This window comes from Sinohyriopsis cumingii, chromosome 1 (assembly GCF_028554795.1).
Source record: "Sinohyriopsis cumingii isolate HCF-2022 chromosome 1, ASM2855479v2, whole genome shotgun sequence".
NCBI lineage: Eukaryota > Metazoa > Mollusca > Bivalvia > Unionida > Unionidae > Sinohyriopsis > Sinohyriopsis cumingii.
The window spans coordinates 68,528,587-68,553,097 of record NC_142961.1 but is presented as its reverse complement, the minus strand read 5'-3'; the positions used below and the strand labels follow the sequence as shown (position 1 = coordinate 68,553,097).

The window sequence follows — 24,511 nt, the reverse complement described above, 5'->3', positions numbered from 1 at the left end:
CGCTTGATATGTGTAATTTGGATTAAAGAGTACACAGCTTGGCATTTGTTCAAATGTGCACCTTTAAAAAAATGCTAGCTCAGCTTGTTCAAATCAAATTATATTTTAAAAAATCGAGGTGATATTTTTTTACGTTTTATGTTTTGTAATTAATTCATTGCACGTTTAGAAACTGGCATTGCCTACTCTGGCAAAATTCGTTTTCCCTGTTGTAATAACTGCTAAGGATAATGTACTTGATTGAGGCTAATTCAGGCTGATTTCTTGAGCACATGGCAGAAGCTATTTTGGTTAGCTGTCTGCTTCAATCATGTACAATTTCCACAAATACAATATGTAAAGAAATTTCAGCCAAAGTAAATGAAAATGGCATAGAGGCATGCCAACATTTTCTCCATTGTGCATGTTGCAAATTCAAATAACTTCCCAATTAAACCTGTCATTCTCACATGATTAGTTAATATCTGTAGAGCTCGCGCGCGCGCGCGCGCACACACACACACACACACATAAAGACCACATATGCGTCATTATTATATGATTTGGTTTTGGTTGTATAGCTCAAACATTCAAGTCTCAATCATCTGAATAGTCTTTTTAAATAATTTTCATGTTTTCTCCCATAGAACAGTACTCATTAGCAGCAATGTCGCAAACAAGCCCACTCGCCCTCGATGATGAAAGGTGAGCTATTGTTTTAAAACTGAGCGCCAAGCGAGGGAGCCGCTAGTACCATTTGTATTCAGGGCGCCGAAATTATAACAATTAAGTTATCTCAGATGGCATCAGAACTGGGAGAAATGAAAAAAGTGAACACGTCTATTTCCAACATGAATGTTTCCTATCATATTTTGAGTGCATTTGACTTATTTGTGTTTCTTGTGAATATTGTGCATTGATGTGTTATTCAAACTAGATAAATCGGGGAAAACAATGAACTGAATGGCGTTCAGCGTCAATACTTTGCAATGAAAATTATTAGAATTGATTAATATGTTAATGATGGGATTGTTTATCTAGCGAAACATATAATTTAATATTGATTTGATTTTCAAACCTCGAGCCCAAAGTATTTGAAGGCCCAAAGGGTCCTAATCAGGCATTATGGTACAAATTTCCAAATACATATGTCTCTTGAGATCACATTTCACCAAGAACACTCCAAAAGAAGGCCTAGTCAGATGCAGTTATCATTTTTGCTTTCCTCTTTCCAAAATAGACCTTACGGTTTTATCTGAATGATCCATCGCATGACATGCAAATTGGTTTACATGGTGAACCATAAAAGGCGTCTTAATGGAGTTATAAAATTCCAGCTACAGTTATCACCTTAATGTCTTTCGAAGAAATGAATCCAGCTTTTGATCCGTTAGCAGACAAGCATGAAGACAACGTCATCTCTCAACTGCAATATGAGTCAAACAATATAAATGGAATGATCTTTTGTTCTTGAAATTTCCTTAACATAAAGCTTAAATGTGGACAAGACCATACACCGATTAACTATATTATAATTATGGGATTAAAGTTACCATCTAAACAGTCTTTTAAGAGATGTGGGAAAACTTTGATATCCGGATATTATTACCACGGAAACAAATCAAATAAAGAAATTTATTGTTTGATCCTACGTGAGATGCAGGATTATTTCCAAGATTAAAGGATATATATATATATATATATATATATATATATATATATATATATATATATATATATATATATATATATATATATATATATATATATATCACTTCAACATTTATATTCTCTAAAAACACTATTCCTGTGCAGTGTCATACGTAGGTCGTCGTTCGTCAGTAGGGATGACTGACAATAATATTAAAAACACATTGTAATTAAGATCAAGTTATTGGAATATTTCTTTTAATTGGAGTTTTTGTCATTTTTACGCTGTATAATAGTTTCATCCATACTAAAGAAAATATATACCTGATCTTGTATTACCCCAACCAATCACTCCAAAAATTTCTTTTCTTTTCTAAGAGTGCTATGTATAGCTAGATTGTACTTAGATGATTATTCAAATTTCCATAAATCAGTATAAGAACTGATGACCTGTATAAAAAGGAAAGATGCAATAATATTACCAAATTAATATTATACGTATTGAATCCACTAACTATATTCCAAAAATGCGGGGTATTATAGTTTGAATGGAAACTGTTGGATGAGAAAAATAAATCAATGTTGGTGTCTGTACCAAGACAAGAAAACTCCATTCGTGAGGTTACATTATTTTGTCCCCACTCGTTTGGCACAGCCTCGTGGGAGAGAAAAATAATGTAACCCATTGACTGTGATTTCCTTTTCTAGATGCAAACCCTAACACAGATTCTGGTAATCTTACGTCACACGTGACCTTTATCCCGACTATAAACTATTTTGATTTTTAGCGAGCATAATACACACAAAATGTTAAAACTTGTTCTTCCATCATGTGAACATTCTTTCTCAGTAATCAAGATAAACATGAATTGCATCGCTTTTCGGTACTTAAACGAGCAGTGATTGAAGTGGCCCACGACAATGTCATTTTGCACTGTTCGACCTATGTAAGGCTTCTTTAATCGAATATTTCGATTTGAAAAAGCCGTTGTTGTAATTGTTAGTTTTAAATTCATATTCTTGTTATTTATGATGGGCAAATCAATTCAAAATCAAAACTGAATCGACCATTTAATATTTTTTGGCCTTTTTTTGTCTGTCTCCATTAATGTTATGGATGAAACTTCAGTTCATTTTTGGGTTTGTTTACGTTTGCATCAATACGCGAGCTATATGCAGTACACAATACCATAGCCGTTTCAACCACTACATTTTGAATGCTAACACGTGTTTTACCGTTATTTAAAGTTTACACCGATGAACAGTTTCGAAGCATCAGCAGTTCTCTGAGTCTTGTGACACTGGCCCCATTTACCACTGACTACTGCATGATAGCTTTAAAATGTACTAATTCTGATCCAATTAGTATTGAGTACTCCATGATAGCTTTAAAATGTACTAATTCTGATCCAATTAGTATTGAGTACTCCATGATAGCTTTAAAATGTACTAATTCTGACCCAATTAGCATTGAGTACTCCATGATAGCTTTAAAATGTACTAATTCTGATCCAATTAGTATTGAGTACTCCATGATAGCTTTAAAATGTACTAATTCTGACCCAATTAGCATTGAGTACTGCATGATAGCTTTAAAATGTACTAATTCTGATCCAATTAGTATTGAGTACTCCATGATAGCTTTAAAATGTACTAATTCTGACCCAATTAGCATTGAGTACTGCATGATAGCTTTAAAATGTACTAATTCTGACCCAATTAGCATTGAGTACTGCATGATAGCTTTAAAATGTACTAATTCTGACCCAATTAGCATTGAGTACTGCATGATAGCTTTAAAATGTACTAATTCTGACCCAATTAGCATTGAGTACTGCATGATAGCTTTAAAATGTACTAATTCTGACCCAATTAGTATTGAGTACTCCATGATAGCTTTAAAATGTACTAATTCTGATCCAATTAGTATTGAGTACTCCATGATAGCTTTAAAATGTACTAATTCTGATCCAATTAGTATTGAGTACTCCATGATAGCTTTAAAATGTACTAATTCTGATCCAATTAGTATTGAGTACTCCATGATAGCTTTAAAATGTACTAATTCTGACCCAATTAGTATTGAGTACTCCATGATAGCTTTGATAATTTTGACCCAATTTACCACTGAATAATCCATGATATCTTAGATGAATCCAATATTATATCATTCTTAATAGAGACTCTGACAACATTTACGATAGAGTACTCAATGACAGCTTGAAATTTACTAATTTACTGAGATAAATTTTCTCAAGTACACGGTTTGGTTTTGGCTCTGAAATATGTCATTTTATTTTGGCTGAAACAATACTGCTCAACTAAATCAAGGTATTGTTCAGCTTCATTTTGTTTTCTTCTACACCTTTGCTATGCTCCTCACCCCACCCCATCCAGTCTCTGAATGATCTAATGTTTCTTCCTGTATTATGATGTTATTCGTTTCATCAACAGCTTCCGATGGAAGAAAATATACGTAAAGGGTGTTTGGGGTATATTCTGGTTTTGTGGAATACTCAGATGTCTGTTGGCTATTCTTGACCTTTTGCGAGTTTATTTTTCTGAGGGAAATAGGAAACTTTTCAGGTCACTTAGATAGCATGAAAAAGCTAAATACAAAACATGCGTATATGACTTTTATTGTCTTTTATCGGCAAACAAAGCAAGCAAGTATAAACGAAATACATACTTTTCGGTTACGTCATACAGTTGGTGGTTTTGATGCTGCAGCGGAATGAGAAGTTGATGATAAGTTTAGTACTATTTAAGTCAAATTTAGTATTGTAATTTTTACTCATTATAGATTACGGAGAGAAGATAATATGACCTCTTCTACAAATATTAGACTGAGAAACATATATATTTAGATATACTCTTCTTGATGACAGTACTCAAACTGCATTTGAAAATGTAAGAAAATAAGGTGGCAACAACCATTACAGATACCTTGTCATACACTTAAAAAGATCGATTGTACGGTGATACAATCAAATAAGACAGCGACTTAATACTATCCTCTATGCATCAACATAAGGCAAAGACTTATAACTATCCTGCCTACATCACATAACGTTAAGATAAATCAGTGAATTAGGACTGTCCTCCATACATCAATATAAGGCAGTGACGTAAGACTGTCCTCTATGCATCAACATAAGGCAATGACTTATGACTATCCTCCATACATCAAGATAAGTCAGTGACTTAAGACTGTTCTCCATGCATCAGTATAAGACGGGGACTTAAGACTGTCCTCCATGCACCAGTATAAGACAGTGACTTAAGAATGTCCTCCATACATCAGTATATGTCAGTGACTTAGGACTATAAAGCAGTAATTTAAGACTGTCCTCTATACATCAATATAAGGCAGTGACTTAAGAATGTCCTCCATACATCAAGATAAGGCAGTGACTTAAGACTGTCCGCCATACATCAAGATAAGGTGCTGACTTAGGACTGTCCTCCATACATCAATATAAGGCAGTGACTTAAGACTGTCAGCCATACATCAAGATAAGGTGCTGACTTAGGTCTGTCCTCCATACGTCAATATAAGGCAGTGACTTAAGACTATCCTTCATACGTCAATATTAGGCAGTGACTTAAGACTGTCTTTCATGCATCAATATAAGGCAGTGACTTAAGACTGTCCTTCGTGCATCAATATAAGGCAGTGACTTAAGACTGTCTTTCATGCATCAATATAAGGCAGTGACTTAAGACTGTCCTTCGTGCATCAATATAAGGCAGTGACTTAAGACTGTCTTTCATGCATCAATATAAGGCAGTGGCTTAAGACTGTACGCCATACATCAATATAAGGCAGTGACTTAAGACTGTCTTTTATGCATCAATATAAGGCAGTGACTTAAGACTGTCCTCATACATCAATATAAGGCAGCGACTTAAGACTATCCTCCATAGATCAATATAACGCAGTAATTTAGGACTGTCCTCCATACATCATTATATTACTCTTGGAGATTTTATTTAAACGTTATGTCATTGAGCAGTTATACTATTAAAAAAATGAAAACAACCACCCCCACCCCTCAATTATTCTAGAAAAAGATAATTGTAATTGTTGTTCACGTACTTAACACATTTGCAAATGACAGACCTGTAAATATGAACGCAAATATGAATAAATAGTATATACTGGCTTACAAACATACATGAATTGTAAAATTTAATACATATCGTTGCTAATTCAAAGAGTATGTTTCAGCGAAAGTTCAATAATATCATATCTATAGACCAAAACTAGAAATCAAAAGATATTAGGAAGTAAAATGATGAAATACTTACAGTTCTATTGTAGCTAATCCAAGATTATTGTAAACGTCCTCGTGAATTGAACCAAACTACATCTGTAAAAGTAACAATAACGGAACTTGAAACGTAAAATCAACGTACAGAACCATAGTACGAAATCCGCTAAGAATGCTCCGTATTTTTTCTGCTAAGCAATAAGCGTTACTCATCAGCAGGTAAACCTTGATCTTGTCGGATACTCGAGATATAAGGTTTGCCGAAGGCGCTATGCTGCATGGTCAGTGTGTTAACAAGCACACATCTCCAATAGCCGACTGCAAGAACCGCTCATAGGTACGCACTTCCCTACTGTGCTACTAATACATCAAACGCAGGTCAGCAAATTAACTGGGCGCATAAAAAGGGTTTACGATTTTGAGATGGGGCTTTGAATGTAAATATATGCACTTCTATACATTCATACTCAGCCAAAGTGGAACCTCTTATAACCGTTATCGCTTGTCAGAAATCACCTCTCAAATCCACTTAGTGTCTGGCTTCCTCAAAAGTCACATATCACATAAACATTGCCTCTCTTAAACATCCAGCCCAGATTAACAGACACCTTTGTGTGTACCAATGATTCTGGTAAGAGGGGTTTACATTGTAACAGTCCGTCTTTCATTTGACGATTGTAGTTTGATGTATGACGAAACATTACAGTGTGAAAAGGGCACTATAATGACGATGTTATGAAGGCCAAATCTTGATAGTCGATTTTCACTTGCTAGCAGAAACATGTCATTGATATGCATATTTGGGATAGAGGCTGGAATTAGATTTTTCGAGGAAACTGCACTGCATTTAATAAAAGAACGTGCAAATGTAAAGATTAGAAGAACATATTGTGTCTTGTCTCTTAAGAACGTAGCAGAAGACCAAACTCGGTAAAATGGTTTCCTTCCTTGATCATTAGAGCGTATCCTCTTATTTGATTTGAGATAGCATGTATGGGTATGTAAGGGATAGTTTTTTTCTGGACGGATAATAGTGTTCCCTTTTTGGACTGTCTTTCTCAGCTACATACAAGAAAGTGTTATATAGTCGGAGATTGTTGTATCCGGCATGCACAGTGTAAATAGAACAGTGTGCCCTACAATTTAGGATTGTCTTATTTTAGATGACTCTTGAGAAAGAAAGCTATCATAGAAGAATGTTTACTCTGGATGCATGCAACACTACTATAAGTTAATCCGATAATTGTATCTTTTTAACAATATCGTGGCCCATTTCCGTATTCTCTGCATGCGTAGATGTTGGGGTAGAGGTGATCGACCGAATCGTGTAAAACATGTTTTAAAACAAATTGTATAGTCCATGCACATATCCATCCGACATAGTAGACGTTGAAGAGGCCAGTGGGAGATCAAATCAGATATTGACAATGCTATTTTTAATGCTAGTATCTATACTTAGGGGGGACACGCATGCGAGACAGTGTTAAAAACATACCAGTGATCATAATTCCGTTGGCATAGTAAGCCAGGAATCCATGAGTGTGCAGATTCATTAGAACAGAGTGGTCCAAGTACAGGCATACGGTCAAAATATGGCCCGTGGGTCATTTTCTTTTGGCCCGCGCTCATACAAACAGTTAGTTTTATAATTACTATAAGATATATAATGTATGACCCACGAACTTTAAATGTTTGGTCCATGTGACCCACTGTGTTGAAGATGATGGACCACCCTGTATTAAACCTTACTGTATCCTGTTAACTATAAGGAACAGTTGCAGAATCAGAAACTGTGAATACAGAGACTATGATCCTTTCGGACAATGTATTCTAAAATGTCTTCTCTATTCCTAGTTAATTTCATGATACGGCATGCATTAATACTGTAATTACACGTTTATGAAGTGAAAGTCTAGTCTGCAATTGTAATGATCTAGTATTGGGTTCACCAGACTTAGAAATATACACCCCACAACTAGGACTGAAATGTAAAGTTAAGAAATAAGTCTTTCCAATTTCCATGCATCGCATCTGAGATAAATAAAACTTCTTCCTAACAGTTAGTATTTGTACGTCAGAATGACCATCTATTATCCATTTAAAACTATAACTGTTTCCTTTTGAATATTTTCTGTTTCATAAAATTTAGCTAATATGTATCTTTGCGCTAGACAAGAGCTTTCGGATTTTTTTTTTCATCGTGTGCTTGTGTTTGGCAGTAAGCACGTGGATAGTTTTGAACATCCGGGGTATCATTTGATGCAAGACCTCTCTGGTGGTCAAAGTGATTAGTGCGTCCGCCTCGGATGCGGGAGGTCGCCAAAGAATTATAAAAAATGGTACTAGCAGCGGCCTCGCTGGCGCTCATCATTAGGAGGTTAATATTAGGACTGGTTGATCTGGTGTCAGGATAATGTGACTGGGTGGGACATGAAGCTACATGTCCACGCCATGATGCCCCAGTGCAAGGCATCACTATAAACTGCCACACGTCAAATCGTAGCGATATGACTTGAACCTTGTTAAAGCTAAGTTTAAAATCCAAAATCACACAACTGAAGTAAGAACAAAACATTAATATGGTAATCATCTATCAATAATTATGTGATTATTTAATTAAAGATGTATGGGCATTTCTCACATATGCTAAATGATCAGTGCGATGTTCATGTATTCTTAATTAAATATTGCTCTTTCTGGACTATATTATTTAGTACTATCCCATTCAATCAAAGAGCAAATGAAGTCAAGATGACCTTAAAAATTGGAAATTACATCAACTGAGAAAACAAAATAAAAACCGTTGGAAACAGTCTATCTTGTCTCGTCAATTAAACAAACATAACTGTACTGTCGCGTTTGTCGGCACACTCTGCCATATATAAAATGTAGAAATGCATCGTTTGTCTTCTCTCTCTGCCACATATAACCTGTAGAAAAAGATTAGTCCATGCTCTAATCAGTCAGACGATATATATAAAGATTTATAGGTCTATACTCTTTGGATTTTAGGGGAAGGGCTTTTTCCTTTAATCTGATCTGACTCATCTCTTTATCGCAAAAGAGATCTTAAAATCATGCTTTGGAAAACTTTTTATTAATATTTTCTTGGAATTGTTCAGCGATTTAACATAACTTATTATATGAATGCACAAGATGGTTGTTGTTGTTGTTGTTGTTGTAGGGTTTAATGCCATTTTCAGCACAAGATAGGATATACATGGCGGCCAGTATCAACGGTGGAGGAAGAACCCTGGAAAACCCTGGAAAGAACAACCGACCCACGAGAAACTACTAGCATGCTTTCTCACATACCCATAGTGGCCGAACCCGAGACTCGAACCCACGCAGACAGAGGTGGGATGGCAATGATCCGTAACGGTGAGCGCTTTCATGGGCACCCGCAGCATAGGTCGATAAGTTTAATCATGCAAATGAAGCTGAAAATATATCACAAGATTCTGTTCAAAACGCTTAGTAAATATTAGCTTTCGTTTCAGACTGCTTATTATTCTAACCCTCCCGGCCATGACTGACTGACCCCCCCCCCTCCCCCCCGCTAAAGATCCTGACCCCGCTGCGAAAAATCCTGCGGGCGCCCATGAGCGCTTTAGACCATTGAACCACTCCGGGCCTACACAAGATGGAGAAAGGCTTTGAAGCTCCTTATTTTCAATGTGACGAAGTATGGTCACACCATGCATACTTTTTTAAAACTTAGACTTTTAAAGGTACTTTAGATCTATTTTAATAAGCGCGTATGACATAGTGATGTCGGATAATTGTACATAATACTTTTCAGTCAGTCTTTATTCTACAGTAGGTAAAAAAAGGTATTATCTCTGTTTTCTCAGAAACAAACAATACAGTTACACCATAGGTAACTTGATTTTAATGGCAATTAAAATTGCAATCTCCAGGGAACCGTCTGTTAGGTTCTATATCAGGGACCGCAGGAAGTTGCTCCAAACAGAAATCAGAGATTATTTTGATATGCAGAGATAAGTGAAGGATCTTGGAGGAAGATTCTGAACAAAAAACTTTGCAATCATATTCATGTTTCCAGAATGCATGCCATTAAGAATGACGGAAATACTTCCCATAAAATTGCATAACGTTGCTTATGCATGATACATCAGTTTATTATGAGACAATTTCCATATCACCTGCTTTGCTACAGGGGTAGTCATCCAACTCATTAACATTAGGAAAACAAAAATCAGTCTCCAATTATCTTCAAGTTAAGATGACTCTGCGGCGATATTCCATTATAAAAAAAAAGAGTTCGATGTTTATAAATGCCCATCCGCCTGAATCATAACTGAAATTTAAAAAGCGACCTTTGAGGTCTTTTTCAAACCCACATATATTGCCGGAAATATCTGTAAATATGGTCACGTTCGGTTTGCGCAAGGTTTAAATTTGATTACGTCGCAGACAAAATTCAAAGTGTGACTTTTTCTCGTCTTTAAATCTGGTTAGATGTCGGTGTTTGACTTCTATACTTCCGTTGCTTCAAGGGAAAAAAATAACAGACATATTTGAAGTTGTACATGGCTTTATCGACAAAGAACGATTTGAAAAATCTTAATGTCTTCACTGTTTTGAGTCTGGTAGATGTTAAAATCAAAATAAATTTTTAAAAAATTACATGGAAATGAATAGAAGAAAAGGCACTTGATGGACTTTTTGTAGTACGATAAATATCCCTGTTTTCCTCTGGCAATATGTTTTACTATTGACCTCTCTTCCTCTCTGTCCCTCCTGCAGTAACGTAAACTACAACTAACTGTATTGAAACATCACGTATTATCGTTAGTCTTGAATGTTATTTTTGCACAAATTCGTCAGAGAATTTCAAAAACAATACAATGCAGATATTGATATCTCAATTTTTAAGAACGGATTCTGCGCTTTCGTATCGCTGTTCTTATCGCTGTTCTTATTACTGTTCTGTGTTTCTTTCACCACGCTGTACAAAATAACTTGGTGTTGGCCCCCCCCCCAAAAAAAAAAAAAAATAGAGGAGACAACATGTCCACCTATGACAAGGGTAATTAAAAAGAAAACAAACATGTTGAATTTAGAATAAACCAACAAATCAATTGAACAGACAAAAAATATAAACAGAAAAAATCAAAATGACCAAAAGAATGTGCCGGAGAAACATTTAACTCCTCTATTTGCTAATGAGCTCCATTTTGATAATATTTACTCTACTGCGTTTCTCACAGCTTACGGAAATTGCTGGTTAATACAAAAGGAAAAGAGGTTGAACGTTTATGTTTCAAAGACGCAGTTATACTAATGTAAACGCTCTCGTGCGACTGGTTAGAAGTCTGAATGCAACAAAGTTGTTTACTAGTCGATATCTTATGCGAAAGATGTAGGCGTTTTACCCAACAAAATTGTAGGAAAAAAAACCTTGATATCGAGGGAATCCTTCGCCATTTATTTCCCTGGTCAAAGGAAGTGTACGATAGTAACGCCCGATTAACGCCATAAAGAATGACAAAATGATACCGTATTTGCGCGTTTATAATGCACGCCTAGCTGGGTATAGAGTACACCAAGATTTGCCGTCGCATTATGAGTTGGCGTTTCCCTTTTTCAATCTGCTTATGTACTCATGCGAACAACATAGTCCCTGGTAAGGATTATGACGTTCTAAATTGGAAGTGCGTTTTAACGAGCAAATACCGACTATCCACCTTAAAAGAAGCAATTCATTACTAAAGCAAGAATTACACTGAAGTGAATATGCTATCACTTATCTGTTATTGCTTAACTGTAGCCATTTGCATGTACTGTGTTCTCACACGGTGCATAAAACCCTTGGAATAGTGAGGATTGACAGCTCTGAAAACAACGTATCATTAGTCCGCCTAGACGTGAGTTACGCATAGACAAATGACGGTTATACAGTTTCACTGCAAAGAACTTTCGAGAGAAAATATTACACAAATGTTCAGGTGGCAGATGAAGGCCAGGGCTGTCAATTAACAACAATTTAAAGGGTGCGGCATCACAATGAAACCAGTTTCAAAAGTTCTGAAGAAAAACAAAACAACGTACTCTCATTAGTCAGGCTAGAAGGAGAGCAGACTTACAAGATATTTAAAACTGCTATTGGAATTAAAACAAATACTGCGAATTTCTACCAGATTATAAAAAATAAAAATAATAAAAGCACTGATAATTAGGTCTAAACATTGTTTGAAGATAAAGTGAAATGTCAAAAAATACAAGAATCGCAGTAGTCTATGTTATTTTTTTAATATAAATCTGACAATAAATACTAAAGAAGTACAAAATAATGAAATTTGTAAGGCTGCACACAGCATGGCTGACAGGTTGGAGTGATCTTAAAGGTCAAAGTAGAGCATTGACGTACAATATATCAAAAGGCCCGGTGACGCTATGCTACAAAGCAATAGAATTTTAAACATAATCGTATACCCGAATCATGGATATGGATTTGAAAGTCGGAAAATATAAAAGGAAAGAAAAATAAATACAAGCATATACCTGAAACATATACCATTTTCAAGGACCGATTCCACGAGATTGCTCACAATAACGATATGCCAATAGGTGCTAAAACTTTGACAGATGGCCAGAGAAAAGCATCGGATCAGCAGAAAGTATACTTAGAAGCACTTCTACATTCGTAAAGACGATTCAAAAATGTTAATCTATCAAAAACGTTGGATCAGCGTAGACCTGGATCTGTTGACGTATATTTTGGCAAATCAGGATTTCCGCTGACAGTTTTGCCTATAATTTGTGTGCTAGCAACTATCCTCATTTAATCTAATCGCAGCTGCATGCGTGTCTAAAAATGAGTAATTTGGATGACAAAAGAATACAAACTACTGTTAACAAAAATTCACACAGCAATTGTAACAATGTCTAATGGAGTTGTAAATCTTATGCTAAACATAATATTTTCACATTTGAATAAATATCGGTAGAATACTTAAACGACTTTCAAGCAGAATAATATTCATCTTTCAATATAATATATTTGTACAATTACATTACTAAACTCTCTGTCTGTCTGTCTGTATCTCTATCTCTGCGTGTATCTTTCTCTCGTAAATATGGGTGGTGAGTAGCATAAGGCGCTTGCCTTTACGTACCACACACAGATCTCATCTCTGTCCACATGAGTTCGAGTTTCGGTTCGATCAATGTTGTTAGTTGAGAAAGTTTGCATTAGCTCCCCGTATGTCAATGGTTCTTCACGAGGTTTTCTGATGTGTATAGACATGTGCTAAAACAATGGCGTTAAACCCCACAAAACCACACCAAACTCCCGTAAATGCTGCGGAAATCTATCTATCATTACAGGATGGGTCCTACCTCTGGAATCTTAGACTTGAAACTCAAATTTCAAATTTTAAAAATATCAAACTATTAACTGCAAAATGTGCACTTTGCAGACCTTTTCCTAAAGCAATCAAAGATGTGGCGTGTCTTTTAAATACATTGCACACGACTCAAATTCAAATATATGTATGATAGGTTCCGAATAGTGGAAAGAAAAATGTCAGTTTTTGTTATATATATATATATATATATATATATATATATATATATATATATATATATATATATATATATAATTTTGCCACTCATTTGAAATCGAGAAAACTTAGATAAATTATAAATTAATTTCGATTTTAAACTCGTTTTAATTGTTTTGACAGCAAAATAAACAAAATATATTCATCAGTGAACTAAATACATGTACATTAAATAAAAAAAGTTACAAATCTGTCTGAAATAAGAAACTGTACCCGCTTTTAAAATCGTAATGAAATAATGATGGTTCCTAGATGATATTCGACAATTTTAAAATAAATTCAGGCTTCGAAATAATGTTTGTAAGTATTTAGCCGCATTTGAAACACTACACAATCGTACGGTGTCGTAGGTTTAAAAAAAAACAACCAAAGCACGTTCTAGGTCTATATGATTATAATACGTCTATATAATTATAATACGTCTATATGATTAAACTACGTCTATATGATTATAATACGTCTATATAAGTATAATACGTCTATATAATCTATATAATTATAATACGTATGTATGATTTATAATACGTCTATATAATTATAATACGTCTATATGATTATAATACGTCTATATAATTATAATACGACTATATAATTATAATACGTCTATCTAATTATAATACGTCTGTATGATTATAATACGTCTATATAATTATAATACGACTATATAATTATAATACGTCTATCTAATTATAATACGTCTGTATGATTATAATACGTCTATCTAATTATAATACGTCTGTATGATTATATTACGTCTATATAATTATAATACGTATGTATGATTTATAATACGTCTATATAATTATAATACGTCTATATGATTATAATACGTCTATATAATTATAATACGACTATATAATTATAATACGTCTGTATGATTATAATACGTCTATATAATTATAATACGTCTATATAATCTATATAATTATAATACGTATGTATGATTTATAATACGTCTATATAATTATAATACGTCTATCTAATTATAATATGGAAAAGCAAATGCATCATTTACACCAGGCAGTGATGTCAAATATTCAAATATAAACAAACCATCCATTGCAGTTATAGAAATTCTAAATATCTACTATTTATATTTGTTTTTATTCTGCTGTAGTCAATGTTGTTATTGTTGTTGTTCTTTCTGTTAGTTTTTAACGACAATTTAAACACATTAATGTCATGCCGCAGAAGTTGGAGTTAAGTGTCTTTACCAAGGACACACTGATGCAGCTAACCCGGGCTGTCATGGGTGGACATCGAACTCTATGGATTACGAAACCGTCACACAGCCAGCCGAAAATGTGATTATGTCCTAAAACACATTTGAAAATGCGAGATACATAATAGTGAACGCAAAACTGAACAAATATTACACATGTTATTGGGGGCCCCAAGTGGCCGAGTGGTCTAAAGCGCTCTCCGTTACGGATCACTACTGTCTCACCTCTGTCTGCGTAGGTTCGAGTCTTGGATTCGGCCAATGTGGGTATGTGAGAAAGCTTGCCAATAGCTTCTCGTGGGTCGGTGGTTCTTACCGGGGTTTTTCCCGGATTCTTCCTCCACCATTAATACTGGCCGCCATGTATAGTATATCGTGTGCTGAAAAATGGCGTTAAACCCTACAACAACAACAACATGTTATTGATCCATCGGTGTCGATGAGGACCATTCAATGTCATCGATTCACTAGCGGTGGGTCCGAAGATGTCTGATCAGTCCAATCCGGGCCCGGAAAAGTCCGTCGCATTGGGGACATGGATGTACAGGTTGTTGACTGGGAGTTGCGGAACTGCTGTTCCTGGATTTGCGCAGACCACATTTCTCATCCGCGTCCACCAGTCTTTTCTGCTCAAAGGCTGCCGCACGGTCATGACTTGACTGCGCGAAGACGATTGATTCGCAGCAACAATATATGGAGGGGGATTACCGCCATAATTATATGCGTGTATTTTCTAATCTTCCTTGATGCATTATTGTAAATGGCTGCTTGCAAGTGCTACTTTCATAATTCTATCAATGTATGTTTTATTTTTCATTGATGCAGATTGTACCTGGCAGGTTGCAAGTGCTACTTTCCTTCTGCATTATTGTCAAAGGCTGCTTGCAAGTGCTACATTCGTAACTGTAATCATGAATTTTCTATTCTCCATTGATACAAGCTGTAAATGGCTGCTTGAAAGTGCCTAGATCTACTTTCCTTCTGCGTCATTGTATCTTGCAATTTGCCAACTACTGAATTGATTATGTAATTTGTCGTACGGCAAATACTCTGTCAGTTATTAAAAGTTTTAACATTCTATTTATAAACTTGCTATATCACAAGTTACACAAATTGCACCTTCCAAAAGCATGACTATAATGTAGCATCAAGCAAGTTGCAAGTTAAAATCAAGGGTTAGCATAAAATAATGCCTCATTATGACAGCGCTGTGACACGTCAATTTCTTACTATACGACTACTCCCCTGACCCTAGCAACAAGACGTTATACCACTTTACTTCATGTTTGGGCGTCTTATTTAGCAGCTGATGTCTCAGAGTATTAACATTCGGAAGAAAGGTGGCCTGCAAGTAGCACAATACAAATTAAATGTATCAAATTGTATACAATTAGATGTATTTACACAGTGTTATATTTCCGCTGACCTTTCCCACCCCATTTTATTTGAACATTTTGTCTGTTAAATTTACCGCTGTCGCACGGTGGCAGAATAGGGTAGCCGCTTACAAGCAAGATTTAAGGCCCTAATGTGTTTGTATATTCTCATTTACAATGTTATCAGTTTAGAGCATATTTATTATTTTAGAGTGCAGTGCAAATTCTGCTTTTTGTAGCAGTACTTTTTACCTCATAAGGTTTGGGCAAATTGCAGATAAATGTACCTCGAGGTCATGCTTTCATTACTTCTTTATTCACGAGAGAGAGAGAGTACATTACATAGATGAGGATTCTGTTTATTCTATCAACCCTATATAATTAAATTTTTTACTGTTAATCAGCAGTTTAGAGTGGCAGTTTAATTATATATATATATATATATATATATATATATATATATATATATATATATATATATATATATATATATATATATAACAAGAAGTAAGGTAAAAGTCAAATTATACAGAATTCTTATATCTGTATAGCATGGATTATTAGGCAATAGCCAGCAAGTATTGTCACTAGTTGTCTGTGACAAATATGTCATATCTCCAATTTCATTTTAATATCACAGGAAAAGATAGACGTCTGTGAGGTGCGTCAAAATGGGTTACGTACAATACAGTCCTTACAACCAGGGTTGGTCTGATAAAAGCTCGTTAAGAAGAGTTCGAGTGAATATATCATTGTCATTTCTGATCCTTACTTTGCTACAATAACTAATATTTCCAAAGTAATGAGAGATATCACTAAGAATAGATTTCTTAAGCGGTGAAGGTAAATACTTAAGTGCGTCAAAACTGGGGTTGAAAATGATGGACCACCCTGTTGTAGTGTATGCGTTTTTGTTTTCGTAAGGTGCTATAAATCACTTAGATCTTCGAGAAAGCACAGTTTTAGAGACGATTAAAACTTTGTTACTAACGTACACCTTAGAAAAGGCACTAAAAGAGTTATCGACAGAAAATGAATGCCGTAAGCTCCGTGGGGCGCATTCATTATTTTTGAAAACGGAAAAACTTTAGAAATTTAGAGCGCCGTCTGTTGTCATAATGCCATGCTAGTCTATAGTATGCCATTATGACAACAGATGGCGACACGAGTTGTACAACAAAGACGATACTGATAAAACTTATTACTTACATTGTTGCAAGGCCAAATCTGTATGAAAACAGCAGTTGGAATGATGTTATTGTAAAGTTTATAAACGGAATATACAAAACTTGTAATAACTGACATAGCGTTTGTCATACGACAAACTACAGAATCAATTCAGTAGTTGGCAAATCGCAAGATACAATGACGCAGAAGGAAAGAAGATCGAAAAACTTGCAAGCAACCATTTACAGCTTGAATCAATGAAAAATAGAAAATTAATGGCTAGAATTATGACTGTAGCGCTTGCAAGCAGTCATTTACAGTAATGCAGAAGGAAAGACTGCCACGTACAATTTGCATCAATGAAAATACAATATACATTGATAGAGTTATGAAAGTAGCACTTGCAAGCAGCCATTTACAATAATGCATAACGGAAGATTAGGAAATACACGCATATATTTAAGGCGGTAATCCCCCTCCATAACAATCTCCCAGCTGTCAGGATCAATGCCTAAGTTCTTCAGCGAGGCCTTGAGGGTGTCTGTGTACCTTTTGTTTTGACCACCGTGAGATCTCTTGCGTATATACACATATAATTGCAATGCCAGTAGCTGGTAAAGGAAAGTAACATTACCATTGGTCAGAATGTTACCACGTGATCAAAACGACTTGTGTTTAAATCTGTATGAACTGTAAGGAGAATTACTTTTCTAAGAATACCCACTTCTATAAATAGAGTCACGTGTACAGCGTAAGATAAACACTGCCAGTGAAGACAGACACGAAGTAAGCATTAAAGGAAAAGAACATTCTAACAATTTATTTAAAAAAATAATTGAATAAATTTGGCTTCCGTTGGTTGAAGGACTGGTATTATGATGACCTTATTACGATCAAGCAGGACAATCTCAAGTGCTATAAATAGCTACGTAGCAGTGTCATCCCCATGGACCTCCTTCCTGCACAAAAATTAAAACATTTTATACACAGTCATGTGCGGTAACCTATGGTGTCACTTTTAAGGACCCCCTTCCTGCACAAATATTCTAAAATTTTATAGACAGTCATGCGTGGTAACTCATGGTGTCACCCCATGGAACTCCTTACTGCACGAAAATTCAAACATTTTATAGTCATTTTTGGTGTCACCTCCTCTGGTGGTGTCACCCAGTGCGGTCCGCACCCCCGCACACCTCTAGTGACGCTACTGTTCTCATTACTGATTGGCTGCGAGTTGTCAATTTTCCTGCTCCGCCTTATGGAGCCACTTATTTTTAAACAATTGAGATTGACAGTACAACAACTCCGTTCAGTTAATAGTCGGCCGCAATGGACTATCGCAAGAAACGCATGGTAGTGGCTACGTATGTCAGAATATGACTCATTTGCTCTATACAGACTTCTTAGAATGGCAGACTTAAAAATAAATGAGTAAACCTGATGGACATTCTCCTAGTGAAATTGAAATTGTGCAAGAACAAGAAAATGTCAATCTATAGGATTAAATAAACTCACCTCTATTATGCATAGAATGTATATTAATGCTGGTCTCTCATCTCACAAATATTATCCAATCAAAGCATCGGTCACAAAAATATTAAATCGGAAAATCATTATAGAGCTATATCAATGGAAACCAGTACCGACATAACACCTTTAGATTTAATATTATTTCTACATTCAGTATTCATCACTTCAGATAAATACCCAGCAACTGGAATGCTATGTATTCTGCCAAATATTCTCTTAATCCTAACGTAAACGACACAAAAGCTTTTCGTCCACTAGATAAAACATATCTCTTATTATCTCGTAACAAGAAAATTTTCTTTTTTATGTTAAAATGTATTATTCTGCTCGAGAATTTCATCTGTTTATCTCTAGTTCTTTTTTGGCTAGGCGGTGAAATTATATATTAGAAATTACAAATAAAAAAGCAACTCTCCTTCCAATCAATAGACTATTTGATATGGACGTAACTTTCCAACATTCCAGTGAAATACCAGACATAGTTTTCACTTTTCTCAGCAACAAAAATCTGATTTCCCCCCCCCCCCCACACACACACACACACGTTTGAGTGGTTCGGTGCTAAGTATAGCCATCTAGCATGCAGGCGTTTATGTGGTCTGGTGGCAAGTATGGCTATCTAACCCGCAGACGAACCATGTTTAAATGCAATAATGTGCATGTTCCTTGTTTCTTTTTCATTAAAAAAAAATATGTGCTTTTTAACATTGAATTTAGAGGAAAATTGTGCTGCTACTTATATTTTCTCACAGAATATACATTAAGAAAACCTCAGAACGTAAACAGTTAACCGCTGATATTATTACGTGGGGTACAGGATGAAATCTGCTACTAAAGGTGTTATACATATTTGCCAGACAATACGCTTGCACATTAAAAAAAGAACATTTGCTTGCTTAACGTGAATAACGGATATATTTCATATTGTGGATTAAAAACTCACGAGCTTTTCATCCACTCTAAGAAATATATCCTTCATTTTTGTCATTTCAAGCAAACATACTATATCATACTTCTCAGATGTGTAGCAATTCGTAAGAACACAGCATTACGTTGCAAATGACATCAAAACGCAATGATTCAGGCATCTGAATGCATTAAAAAGGCATTCCACCACGATTTTTCTGCCAATTGATCAAACAAAGTCATTATTTTTCGTCAAATAATCACAATCCTTCAATATAGGAAATTGTTCATCAATTTGTACACACTCAGTCTGAAACGAGCCTTCATGTAAGATCGTGAATCTATTCTTGAGCTGATAAGACGTGTTGTCCTGAGGGACACAATTTTGTGAAGACTGAAGAAAAGAATTTATTCTCCATAAATTACATTTAATATTAAAAAAAGGTATGACTATTTGTATGTCTTCTTCAATATACCATTGTACAAAGTATTCAAGAATACAACATTGTTTTCAGTGCAACTCTTTTTATCACAGAAACTTTCAGTCACTGAGACTGATGCGATACCTACTCCGGGTAACGCTCCTTCGCCTCTTTTGAACCAATTACGTGGTCGATAACCAGCATTCAGATTTGTCGAACGCTCATGGTAAATATGTGATATAAAAGATTCTAATGGCCAGCAGCAAAATACAAAGTCATGGAAAAGAGCAATGCATTTTGCTAAAATAGAGATATAATAACGTTCCCTTATTTTCTATTAGAACTATTACTTTATTTATTTATCTTTTTGTGTCATGGTAATGCATATGCCAAATGATGTGAATGATAAGTCCTATACTTTGGAATGCAGTTAAATATCGCACTATCTCAACTAAATTTATGTCACTGTTCCATTCATATCACACAGCGATGAATGAAAAATGAAGACAAGATGACTTTTACAATTGGAGATTACATCAAGGGAGAGAATCAAAGCTTTGGAGACTATCTATCTTCTGTCCTGAAGAAGACTACCGTGACTTAACCACCAAATATTTAGACTCTACCATCGTAAACATGATAACTGCAAAACAAATCGAAGCTTTAAGCTTAGGTCTTCATAACTACCTACAGATAACCAAAAGAAAAATGTTATTCAAGACTTCGATGAAACAGATTATCTATATGTGGACTTATCGGTCTGCAAACTTTGGACTGTGTATATTATTTTAACTTAGCGGAACCTGCACTTTTTATAGCAAAAAAGATTGTTTGGAAAACAGTCATTGATAACTTCTTTGATTTGTACAAAGATTCAACTGCTTATCTGAATGGAAAAAAAGGAGAAAGACTTTTGAAATGCTTAGTTTTCAATGATATATATTTTGATTTAGCATGATTACAACGCAAATACTAATTTAGAACTAGGGCTCTCAATGGCGTTTGTGTCCATTTTAATTTGAGACTATAACAAAGGTGATGGCTTATACACACTTTAATCTACAGATAGTCATCTTATCTTTTTAGACCAATGAGAAAACCTTAATTTTTATGTTCCTTGGTTGATTGGAAATTAACAAGGATGACAGTTGTTTCACCAAACTTAAAATTCAACTAATGAATGATAAGAAACTAGCTATATGATCAGCGCTTGATGTTTTTCTTCAGTGTTTTCGGGGAGGGATGCTTATGTATTCTTGTATTTACGTTTGTTGTTGTTTAGATGCATGCACCTTGTGAAGTATTCCTGCTTTGAAATTGATGAAAGTTTGTTGTGGCGATCGGCTTATGCTGTTAAATAATAGTGAAGTACTCAAAGTTCCTTATCTAATTTAGGAAACATTAAACTTTCCAAATGCATGTCATTCTTTCGACCAATATTTAGAATGCGGGTGAAACTTTGTCAACGTCATTCATGGAATCTCTTTTGTAAAACATGAGTGGCTTTGAGAAAACTTTCTTGGTAACCCAGCAGCCCAGAATTCATGCCCTGGATAATTTCGGACTTTTGACCCTGTTTATGAACAGCCCAGAATTCATGCCCTGAATAATTTCGGACTTTTTACCCTGTTTATGAACAGCACAGAATTCATGCCCTGAATAATTTCGGAATTTTGGCCCTATTTATGAGCATTCTTGGTAACACAGCAGCCAACAATTCATGCCCTGAATAATTTAGGACTTTTGACCCTGTTTATGAGTATCGAGGTGAGGAGACAGCAACATTCCCACCTAGTAATAAATCATAACGTGAGAAAGTAAATTAAATTGGTTTTTTTTGTGATTATACTCGTCGATGCAGGACAAGAAGGCATGGTTGATTTACGAGGAGGGACAAATGTCATAAAAATAGGGTATCTGCTATTTGTACATGTATTTACGTCTCCGTTGCGAGCTTTGACAGATTTTAGTGATTATTTGTTTCATTATGGAGAGTTGGTTTTTGGAAGATATTTTTCAAGCCGATTAACTAGCCAATTATTTTCAGCAGAAAGATAATGCACACTTTTTGGTGTCATGGATTAGTCTGGTAAAATGGCCCCTCAAAACAATTTGAATACAAGGAATTGTCAAGTATAAGTGTTTAGTAATTTGCCATTGTAATAATTCTGTTTAGTTATTTTGGGTCATTTTCGTACTTAGTTGCATGCAATACCGGCTTAGAAAAGCGTACTGATAAAGCATACGAATATGAAGTAAGAAACTTTATGAAAGAGTGAATGTGTGCTAGTTAGTTTATTAGAGGTAAATTGTCTGTGATATCAGCGCCTTCAGCTGATAACGACTGTTGTCTTGAGTTTTGATATCCTTGAAAGTTCCTTCCCAATCAGGATTCACAAATTATAGCTTAGTGTGTTTTGACCGACAGAAGAAGAATAATAAGACAGATTTTGATGCTCAATAGCCCCTCCCTCTCCCTCCACATACCACCCATTAATTGTTTCTAAGCTAATACTTCATTAATTTCTTATGTAATTTTCCAAACTCTAAAGTTTGGACAAACTTCCTACATGTGCTGACATGCTTTTGAAAGGTAAGCATCAGCAGGCAAAATTAACTGGATACTAACAGAAGTCATATTTTGCATCAGAACAATTCATTTAATGGTGGACGACTGCTGAATCACTGTGGTTGGTTAATGGATGGGTTAAGGAAGGTCCATTACATGTACTGTCAAACAGGTTGAATCGACAAAGCGGTACTGTTAAAAAACATACCATTGTGACCTACGCTTGAATACAGTTTGTAATTTTTTTTTATTTCATCCTGAAATTTTTATATGAAGGTTAAGGGAGGGGAGGGAGTAGTTGCTTCAGATTAATAATCATGTGCAGTATTAACTTCAATAAGAATTTGTCACAAATGGTTTGCTACTTTGAGCAAGAATTTTGAAAATTAGTATTGGTATGTGTGGTTTCAGAAAAGCTGTCATAAATGACGCCAGGAATTTTTACAGAATTTATAAGTATCATTTGCCTAGTATGCTTTGCCTGTAGATCTAGCTGTAAGGATGAAATGTGACCTGATTTGGCTTAAGACTTTGCCTGTGGAGCTAGCTGTAAGGATGAAATGTGACATGATTTGGCTTAAGACTTTGCCTGTGGAGCTAGCTGTAAGGATGAAATGTGACATGATTTGGCTTAAGACTTTGCCTGTGGAGCTAGCTGTAAGGATGAAATGTGACATGATTTGGCTTAAGACTTTTCCTGTGGAGCTAGCTGTAAGGATGAAATGTGACATGATTTGGCTTAAGACTTTTCCTGTGGAGCTAGCTGTAAGGATGAAATGTGACATGATTTGGCTTAAGACTTTGCCTGTGGAGCTAGCTGTAAGGATGAAATGTGACACTTTGGCGTGAGGTTATGCCTGTGGAGTTACCTGTAAGGATGAAATGTGTCGTCCTTTTGGCATGAGATGCTTCATGTGGAGCTAGCATTAAGGATTAAATGTGACATGCTTTAGCTTATGACTTTGCCTGTGGAGCTGGCTGTAAGGATGAAATATGACATGATTTGCGTGAGAGTATCATGTTGGCGTGAGAGTTTGCCTTTGGAGGTAGATGTAAGGATGAAATGATGCAGGCTTTGGTGTGATAGTGGCATCCTTTAGCGTTAGAGTTTGTAGATCTAACTGCAAGGATGAAATGTGGCATGGTTTGGCGTGAGATTTCGCCGGTGGAGCTGTCTCTAAGGATGAAATGTGACATGGCTTGGCGTGAGAGTTTGCCTGTGGGGCTAGCTGTAAGAATGAAATGTAGCATGGTTCAGCGTGAGATTTTGCTGTGGACCTGGCTGTAAGGATGAAATGTGACATGCTTTGCTTGAAAGTGACATGTTTGGCGTGATAGTTGCCTTTGAAGTTAGTTGTAAGGTCGAAATGTAACAGGCTTTGGCGTGAGAGTGGCATGTGTTAGCGTGAGATTTTGCCTGTGGAACTTGCTGTTAGGATTCAATGTGATATGGTTTGGTGTCAGATTTTGCCTGTGGAGCTTGCTGTAAGGATGGAATAGGACTTTGTTCGGCGTGAGATTTTGCCTGTGGAACTATTTGTAAGGATGGAATGTGACAGGCTTTGGTGCGAGATTTTGCCTTCGGGGATACCTGTAAGGATGAGTTGTGACATGCCCTATGAGATGTTTCCCCTTTATGGCTGAAATGTGACATTTTAGATTGCGATTGTTCAAATACTGATAATCAGTTTCCTATTTTTGTTGGCACCTGCGTATAAGTAGTGATGCAGAGTTGAAAATTCAGTGACATCTTGTATAGCTATGGTCCGATATCGATGATGTTTTTGGGGCAGTTTAGTGTGAAGCACCGGTGTCCTGAGAGGTTTA

The 24,511-nt window shown here is 35.6% G+C and overlaps 1 protein-coding gene across 1 annotated transcript in view; it reads right to left on the bottom strand.

Annotated features, from left to right (window-relative positions):
• LOC149807070 (uncharacterized) overlaps window positions 1–6,357 on the bottom strand; it is a 305,047-nt gene extending 298,690 nt beyond the window's left edge. Inside the window, exon 1 of the mRNA XM_089961485.1 lies at window positions 5,941–6,357. The gene's annotated coding sequence lies outside the window, so the exon portion shown is untranslated. The remainder of the gene's footprint in view (window positions 1–5,940) is intronic.
• Window positions 6,358–24,511: the final 18,154 nt, after the last annotated feature.